The 10,207-nt window shown below is 40.4% G+C and overlaps 1 pseudogene; it reads left to right on the plus strand.

The window, feature by feature from the left end:
- Positions 1-7,679: 7,679 nt before the first annotated feature.
- LOC147416827 (uncharacterized) lies at positions 7,680-8,088 on the plus strand (annotated as a pseudogene).
- The last annotated feature ends 2,119 nt before the right edge of the window (positions 8,089-10,207 follow it).

Consider the following 10,207-nt stretch of genomic DNA (forward strand, 5'->3'; position numbering starts at 1 on the left):
ACTTGGTCCTGGGTTGACCGGATAACCACCTCCATTAACATTTGATCTAGGTATGGCATCTTGAAGTAGCCCACACTACAATGACTATAGTGTATTTGGTCCTATGTTTTTCATGGGTTCAAGTGATAGCCTAGACGCCCTCCCACAGATCAAGAGTTAGAGATGTGCAATCATATGCTCAATTGGGCGCCTTCTTTTATGGATTCACTAGTGAAGACCATGGCATATACACACAACAAATGAATTATGCACTATGACTTGCACCCATGGAACATCATGACTGACTTCACTAAGGAGGGTGTGCTACGTGTGGGTGTCATTGATTGGGGGTTGGCACTTCAAGTGGGCATTGAGAAGCAAGAAACCAACATCAAAGACCCCACAGATCATGCCCTACATCCTTGGAGGGCCCCTGAGCTTTGCAACCAACAGTTGCTTGTCCATATTCAAAATCCACTGACACCTATGCAGTTTCTTTTTGCATTGAGTAACTATGTGATTGGTGCAAAGATTTTTCAGAGCACTACAATGTGCCATGGAAAAAGCGAAAGCAAACTGATTGCGGAATGATTGCCTCTATAATGTAGAAAAACTACTTATAAACAACCACCTAGGCAAAGAAAGAGATTGCAAAATGTGACTGAGCATTAGATATGTTAGAGCTCAACTCAAAGATGTGTTTGCGTTTGCTTAGTGAGATGATGCCTAGATTTTAGTTTACTTTGGTCACTTTTGTAAACAGTGGTCTTTTTTGAAATATCTTCCATATGTAAATGGAGCTTTTTGTATATTCATGGACCATGGAGTTAAATTGTACCTTGTTATAATGATGGAGTCATGGTGCAAAGTGATTAATAGTGACAATGATTCAAAAGTAAAGTCTTTTTATAATGAATACATAATGTGACGTATTGTGATATTTTCTATTGCAATCTGAACATCTATTTGTAAGTAGATTCTTCTTATAATAATGGCATCATGGTGCAAAGAAATCAATGCAGAATGTGGTGTGTTGTTATAGTTTTAGTTGCAATATGGACACTATATTCACAAATAAAGTCTTTTTGGAATGATGGATTCATGGTGCAAAGTGATTAATATAGAATGTGGTGTGCTGTAATAACTTAAAGCAAGGTGTACCACTGGCTTTGTAATTGTTGTATGATGAAAACTTAGGTTCTATTGTACATTGCGATAGTGTAAATGTGTTTGTGACAGGTATGGATGAGCGTGAAAAATCTAAAAAAGCATACGATCTCTTGTGTGCACTTGAAAATGCAACTGGCCCAAATGACCAAGCGAGAGTTTTTGCAAGGACCAGTGAGTGGGCGTTGACAAATGGCAAGCAATGGAAATACATCAACAAAGATGTCACCACAAAGATGGTCAAGGAATCATGGCCAAATGTGTCTGACTTCTCTATCCGCAAAGGAAGATGGAAGCTAGGTAAGTGTGTTGTTCCAGACATACGCACACATGTCAAAGCTATATACCTTGAATGCATAGGGAGTACACTAAACCACACAAATTGTCCCTTGTGGTTTGCAAAGATGTTATACGTCCAATTTTTTTGAAATGAGCTAGTGGACTTCAGCAGTAGAGTCCCCCAATAAGAGCATAGTGGATATCCAAAGTGAGACAGACACAATATCACAAGAGGAGCTAAGATATGCATTGGCTGCCTCCGCTATGCAAACACATGAAGTTGTGGAGGAATTGCAAACACAGCTTTGTACCTCCACACAGATGACTGGGGAAGGGGACTCAAGCAATAACAGGGAGTTATAGAGAGATATCAATCTACTCAGGTGTGAACTCCATGAAATGGAGGAACGTGTTCAACAACAATTGATCATGAAAATGATCGAGCGTCCTAACACATTGTGGCCACCTCCAGATCACACTGAGGATGCAGTGGGCCCTTGCCCGGTTTGCGGACAATTTTTTCATAGTTGGAGTGGACACTACGGAATAGATTGTGGCCACATGTATCATTTGACACGTCTCATGCAAAACATGGTACGTAGATAAAAAAGAGAACCATATTTGCAAGGCTCCAATTGACGAGCTTATATATTCCATGTTCAAAATAGAGAAAGACTATCAACACTTATTTGCGGCAAATGCAAGGGAGAGAGAGTCTATTTTGGATAATTTGAATTTATCTTTGTAAATTGTAAACATCTTAGCTTGGAGTGGATTGTGGTGACTCTTATGATCCTTGTACATGTCTCTCTTGCAATGAACATTAAAGCCTTGTAAAACTTGCTATGACTTTTTGAATGTTGGTAAATTGATTTGTGAAGGTTTGATAGTCGTCCTTGGTGCATAAAGTAATGTTATAAATTCAAAGTGTATAAAGTCTTCCATTGGAATTGCAAACAAAATTTATGATACTTTTTAATTTCATAAATGACAATACTCAAACTGCCGTGTTAAATGGCAATAAAATAAGAGTTGTGGGATGTCACTTGGCCCATGAGCCACAAGCCATAAAAACTTTGTTTTTCATTACATTCAATTGTTCTGCACCTCAATGAAGTGTTAACTTACAATGCTATCTATGTTTACATCGTTGCTCTGCAGTGCCCTTCATTGCCAAGCACGCGGAAAATCATCCACCTCAAGATTCGCATTCAATTCAAGCAAAGTACATCCACCAAGATCACAGAACTCAAGTTCTTTGACTTTCACCTCTTCCCCTTGCTCCTGGTCATCTTCATTCATATCCACATTCCACTTTGGTCTATCTTCTTCATACCTTTCTGACTGAATATTGCTAAGTAGCCTGTGATTGCAATACAAGTAAACCAACTCTCAGCTCGTTCAAGTGTACATAGCTGTATGTACTCCAGTTTCTCTCGGAACTTGAATTGGTAGCACATTGTGGAAGAACCCTAACGAGCAATTGACACAATGTAGGCACCGAAGCACCATTCATGAGCCACCATCTCCATGCTGGTTGTTCCAATGCAAGGTTTTGCACAAACTTCAAATTGAAAAGTCCATCCTTTACCGTGTACTTTGTCAAGTCAGTGAATACTTGGACTTGATCATCTGGATTGTTGTAGAAATTACTTACCACATCATACGATTCTTCAATCACCTCCTCATCTAATTAATCACAATCCATGTTCCAGTACTCTAGATCAAGAAGAAAAGAAACATTGTGTAGTGGGCTATGTGCGCTAACCCATCGAGCATGTACGTATTTATTTAAGATATCTCTTTTAGCCTTATTAAAAGGTTCTCTCTAGGACTTGTTTAAATAATTTTTTGGCTGTGAAGGAGAGTTCAAGCTCTCCTGAACATTATATTGGCCCATGTACACCTTCCCTATATTGAGTAACTTAAGATCAAACTGACTCAAAGATATCATCATAGGCCTCATCACCAAGTATGTGTCCCCAATAGCATACCAAACGTGTCTATCATCAATAAGCACTTTCACAGATTGAACCTTTGTTTTTACTTGTACTGATTTCTCTGCTTCCCACTCATAGAAGCCAGCACAAACAAATGTCTCCAAAACAATATTTTTATTTTGCAAAAGACTCTCAACAGTGTAGAAGTTAGTGCAAAATCTGGTTTCACATGGAAGCTTCAATATTGTGGGCATACGTTGCCAATACATGTCTAGCACACGTTGTCTCTTCAAAATAAAGCTCACCACCTTTCTTGCATTATCTATAATGATTTTGAACCAATCAATGTCGTCTTTCTTATACCAATCCTCCAACACAAGATTCAAGCTACAAGAGACGACCTACTGCTCTGCAATTTTTGGCATTGTCCATTATCACCTGCACTACATTCTGGACACCAACTTGATGAATTTTTTCTATAATTATATCGGTTATATGGCTCCCTGACTTTATCTCACCCGAGCTAACAATCGGTTTAATAAAGAACTCCCCTTGAGGACTGAACATCATCACATTAATCAGCCGCTTGCATTGGACATTTTACCATCCATCACTAACTATAGTGCATCTTGTTTGATCAATTGATTTCAAGATCAATCTATTAACTTCTTTCTGGGTGTCTACAAAGCATTTATCCAAGAATGTTGTCCGTATTTGATTATATGATGGAGGGGAAAAACCAGGCCCATACTCACCAATCTTCTTCCATGCATGCTTCCATGACTCTCGTGTGACCTTCAACATAGAAACACCTGTAAAATAGATAGCTTGTGCAAGAGCATATTGTGACTCTTCAAGAGAAGCTGATCAAAAGCTTCTCTCTAGACTTACTTGTCTCATTCTATGCTTTCAAACTGGTACTCGGGAGATCCATTTTGAGTGCTAGCTCTTTGTGTGTGTGTGTGTTGACCGGCATGGAGGGTGCACCACTATTTTGTCCGCCTTGTGTTGAGACAGAACTGCCTTGGTGCTCTGAATCATAACGGCTTGTGTGTGTGTGTTGGTTGGCATGGAGGGTGCACCATGTTTTTGTCCGCCTTGTGTTGAGGCAGCACTGCCTTGGTGCTCTGAAGCATAACGGCTTGGAGTCGGTATTCTAGGTCACCTTGCATTAGCTACACCTCCTAGCAACTCTCTCAAGCATTTCATAGTACTCTCATGATCTGCACCATTACATCTTCCTCCATTAGACCAATTAGTTATTCTATTCCCTGATCCAAGGAAGTGTTTCCTAATACAAGGTGCACCTCCGGATTTTTCTTTGACACATAATTTGCAACGCCAATCTATAAATGATCTTACTTTCTCAGCAAATTTCCACTCAGGCCTTGGCACCTTACCACCGACGGCCTTGCGCTTCCCTTTATTGGAAGCTCCATTGTTTGATAATTCACCGCAAATCGATGGGCAACTAGAAGTAGCTGCATTGATGTTTTAAGAGCAAGCATTGGCGTCTATGACAAGTTCACAAGCCACCTATACATTCATACAGTTGTAAAAATATTAGGTTTTGAAAAATTTGTATTTAATTGAACAATTGTATAATAAAGTAAAATAATATGCATATAAACATAAAGCAAAAGAAGTGAAAATTTGATTTCAACAATAGAAATGAGCATACAAGCATGTCGGTGTAGTGATCAGGAGCACTCCATTCCAACCATAGAAATGAGCCCCACACACTTGCACCAACTAACCCTTCACAAGGATGCTCCCTATCCAAACTGGTTTCCAGAAGGATAGACACCCAGGGAAGGTAACTAAATGTAGCAAAAAACTACGTTAGTGTAGTGGTAAGAAGCACTCCATTCCAATGTTAGAAATGATCTCCAAACACTTGCACCATCTAAACCCTTCACGAGGATGCTCACTACCCAAACCTATTTTCAGGCAGATAGACATCCAGGGGAGGTAAGTAAACATGACATACAAGTACGTCGGTGTAAAAATAAGGAACGCTCCATTCCAACTATAGAAATGAGCTCCAAGCACTAACACCACCTAACCCCTTCACGAGGATGCTTTCTATTCAAACCTATTTCTAGGCAGATAGACACCCACGATAGACTCCCAAGGGAGGTAACTATACGTAGCAAACAATACGTAGGTGTAGTGATAAGGAGCACTCCATTCCAGCCATAAATGAGCCCCAAGCACTTGCACCACCTATACCCCTTGCAAGGATACTCCCTACCTAAACCTATTTCCAGGCGGATAGACACCCAAGGGAAAGTCAGTTGTAACTATTTGCGACGTTAAAAAAATAGGAATCAAAGCTACCTAAATGAAAACCAACACCTCAACTAAGCCAACAAGTGTGCCAAAATAGACGGATGCAAGGATGAAACATCATTTATATAGCCACCTCTAGAAATGGTGGGCAAGAGGAGGATATAGCCGAGCCCGTCGGGCATGACAGCTTGCTCGCCAAGACTCGTCGGGCTAGAAGAAAGACCGTTGGGCTAACAAGAAGGGCCGGTTCTGGTAGGTGCTTGTGAATTTGATGTTATTAACACTCTCATCATGGAGTGTTAATAACATCAATTATTACCACTTCACGCTTCATGTGAAGACGTAAATGAAATCCCTGGCTCAAATTCAAATTGATGATGCATATATATGTTTGAATCCATGTTGTAGCGCTAAACTCAAAAGAAAAGGTAATAACTCATAAAATAATGGCTTTCCAAGGATGTTGGGAAAGATAAGTAGAGCATGACAATAAGCAACTCCAAAAGCGAGAGATTGACTGTCTTTGTATGTGTGAATCCATGTTGTAACGCTAAACTGAGAAGAAAAGGTAATACCTCCTAAAAATAATGGCTTTCCAAGGATGTTGGGAAAGGTAAGTAGAGCATCACACAATAAGCAACTGAAAAAACAAGAGATTGATTGTCTTGCCAAAGCCACTCCCTAAGCTAAGATGATTTGCCAAATCCAAGGTAATGTCGACAAATACCAGTCAAAAAGTGCTCAAAAAGCTTTGCATAAAAGCTTCATAACCAAGATTTTCCATGTGGACATTTGAGCACAAAATAGTCTCTCAAGGTTGATTGTAAAATGTATCTTCAAAGCATACCAAATTCATTGCAATTGAATTGTTCAAGCAGAAGCGTGTGTGACACACATAAAATCGGCAAAAAATTGGTAATAATTTTTGAAATTGTTACAAATATGTTTCTCTGAAGCGATCAATTTACTCAAGCTCAAAATCCAACCCTACTTCAAATAGTTGGGGGTGAACCACCTCTTGTTTGTGAGAATAAACCCTATTTCTCTACCGAAAAAATGTTCATGTGGCTCAAAATGCACACTCATTATATGGTACAGGTTTCTTTATATGGTACAGGTTTCTTTAAGTATTGAAGTAAAATCTTCTTTCAAATTGTTGCTCTCAACATTGCAACCTTGCACCATGCATCTAACTCTTCCTATTCTCTGTCTCTTCCCCCCTTCCCTATCTCTCCTACTCCTCGTCCCCCCATTCTCTTCTTCTTCCCATGTCCCCCCTTGGGCGAGGGCAGCCCTTGGGAGGGCGTTAGGAACTCAACCTTGCCCCTTGCCTCAGCTCGACAGTGTGCGGGCACATCAGGCCTACAACGTACAACACAAACACCCCCGACCTCGTTCAGCACACCCCCAACCTCGTTCAGCTTACAACACACACACCCCCGACCTCAGGTCGACAACCTGCGGGCGCCTCAGTTCGACAGCCTGACCTCGCGTCGTTCAGCACCCACAGGCCGCACAACTTCAACCCTACAGGAGCGATTGCACGCTAACAACAGTCTGTGGTCGGCTATCGAATCCACTGCAGAGCTCCGATTCCTACGCGATTGTGGAGCGACTGTGGTCGGCCACCACATCTGCTGAGTACCGAATCTGGAGCGACTATGGTCGGCTACCACATCTGCTGCCCATCCCGGCTACCGAATCTACTGCAAAGTTCCGGTTCTTACACGCCACTTGCTACTCAAGGGACTTTGGTAACCCGAAGGTTAACCTTGCATTTTTGGTGAGGTGAAACCCTAGGGACTGTTCACAAGGTCCCCGGTGGCCAACGTTAACAGTGTGTACAAGCTTGCATCCGCGGGACCATGTTTTCTCCTAGTACCCCAGCCCACAACCGCAAGATCTTTCTTGCAATGGCAGCTGGCCCAAGAAAAGACCCCTTTGCTCGCCAAGATACATGGATCACAATCCTAGAGGCGCAAATCCAAGAGTTAATCAAGGAGAAAAAGCACAAAAAGAAAAATGGCTATCGTTAAGGTAGAGAGGCCTGGTATGCATAAAACCAAAACAACTACATCCTACTTTTTCTTCTAATTTGAATGAACTGTCATGTTGTTACATACTCTTTTGTAGACACTGTAATTGATGCCAAGGATGATGAAGTGAAACTCAATCCTTTTCCACAACCAGAACCTCCTCCTGAGGAACATAATGTGCCCTTACTGCATATAACAGACCTTTCTGACATTACTCCTAGATTTGCAATCGAGGGTTATCTACTAAATAATTATGGTACACAAGCTTTTTGATCCAAAAATTGTGAAGTTTTTCAAGGTTAATCTTGTCGATTCACACAACTCCAACACATTCTCACTGTCGTTGTCAATTCATCTCTCATAACCCAATTTACTTCTTTGTTGAGTGTTGGTAGTTTTGTGCGGATAGAGGGATCTACAATATAAAAAACGAATAAGGCAGACAGTGGCACATCACCTTTCTCTCTTTACTTGGATGTTGCGTCTATTGTCACTTACATTGCTTCATTCCCAATCCACTTAAGCTTTTACCCAAAAACGAAAATAAGATTCTTCTTGGATGAGGCGAAAAGTGCGGGGCTAGGTGGTGCAAAAAATTACTTGGGTACACTTTCTTTTGTTGTTATTAAAAGTGAGAATTTTGGAATCGACGCCAATTCCACACGGGGAGAGCTACTAGTGACTGACAGTTCTACTCCTAAGGATCGAGGAACTCTGAGTCTCACAAATTGAAAATATTAACTTTCATTTTTATATTATTAAAAAAAACACTAGCTTTGTGCTTGCACTTGTTTCTGTTGACTTTTGTCAATGACCGCAAAGAAGAGTATAAGTCTATTAAAAGGGATATCAACAATGGAGAAGTGAAAACTTTTGTTGCAAGGAATATCGGGGCTTTCTTAGGTCGTGCAAACATGTAGTGTGTTTTGGATCTCACACTTGGTCCACGTGCATAGAAAACTTCTCCAATCTAATCTCTTGTAGACCTATAGAACACAGGTTGAGAGCCTTGGTTACGGAAAACAGGTAACATTGGATTGCTTGATTTGCTAGAAGTTGTGCTACTAACTTTTATTGTAATTTTCAAGCCTCTCTTTCAACTTACAGGTGTTTGGTGTTTGGTGTCCTATGTTTCTCTAACATCAACGGTGTTCTCTTGGAGACATTGTGTGCTACTTGTAAATCAAATAAGGTACATAAGACTACAAAGGGTTTATTTTGTGTTACTTGCCAGAAGACAACTACAAGCTACGAGATTCTCAAGCTTCAAGTGAAGATCAAACCGAACGAAGGCCCTGTCATTTCCACACAATAGGTTGGTCCCATTGTCGATGAAGTCTTGGCTTTGGGCAAGACATTTCAAAGCTTGTATTCTAGAAGTGCAATAGTTGCAAGGGAGATCTTGGCATCAACAACACGTATTGGCACGTTCAAAATAAACCTTGCAAGAAATTTGACAGCTTTTTATTCAATGTGAAGTACTTGGAAGTAGAATAGAGGTCTTTACCATTGTACATAAATAATACTGGTAAAGCTTCCGAAGAGTCATGAGTTAGTTTTTCCAGCTTGCATTGAATAGTAGCTTGAGTACATCATAAGATCCTTGTAAAAATACCTTGTACAAGAAGAACCTTTGTAGAAAGACCTACAATTGCATTGTCATAAGGTTTTTTTGTCAATTTCCTTCGCATTCTCTCTCTCTCTCTCTCTCTCTCTCTCTCCAGTAACCCATTCCCCTCTATCTCCCTCTCACTTTAAGTGACGTGCATGGAGCCCCACTATCATGAGTGACTCGCTCTCTCTCTCTCTCTCTCTCTCTCTCTCTCTCTCTCTCTCTCTCTCACATTGTGGTTTCAGACTATTCCTTTGAATCTTCTGTTCTCCATCTTTCCCCCCCCCCCTCTCGCTTGCTCCCTCTAATCTAACTATACAGAGTCTCATTGTCTCGTCCCTGCTCTCTCTCTCTCTCTCTCTCTCTCTCTCCCCCTCCTCCCTTCTTGTGGCAAGTATAAGCTTTTGTGCTCCTTTTTCTTATACAATAGATTATTCCATATCTATATTTTTTGTGTAGTTCATAATTACTAAATTCACGTAAACAATGGATACTTTTAGCTTTGAAAGCTTAGAAAATTTGGGTGTCGATAAACATTTTTTATGTATGTACGGTCCGAATGTTGAAATATTTACTGTTTTACAATATATTACAAAAGTAACACTAACACCAGTAGATCTTCTAAAAACTCTAGTTACTTATGCCCTTTTCAAAATGAGAGCATACAACACGTTGACAAATGTAATAACAACTTTCTTAGGGAACACGACTATCACAAACGAACCAACATAGGACACAATCTACAGATTATTAAAAACCTCTCATAACTTATTCACACTAACTATTCAAATTATTGAGCTTTTCTCTGTAGCAAACCGCTTGTGCTTCCAGGTCAGTTTCCAAAGTGGATACCATAAGAAACAGAATAAACTCATTATTGGTGCATGCAGCAGTGCAGGTGT

The sequence above is a fragment of the Adiantum capillus-veneris genome, unplaced genomic scaffold, assembly GCF_014529385.1.
Source record: "Adiantum capillus-veneris isolate H3 unplaced genomic scaffold, ASM1452938v2 Hic_scaffold_459, whole genome shotgun sequence".
NCBI lineage: Eukaryota > Viridiplantae > Streptophyta > Polypodiopsida > Polypodiales > Pteridaceae > Adiantum > Adiantum capillus-veneris.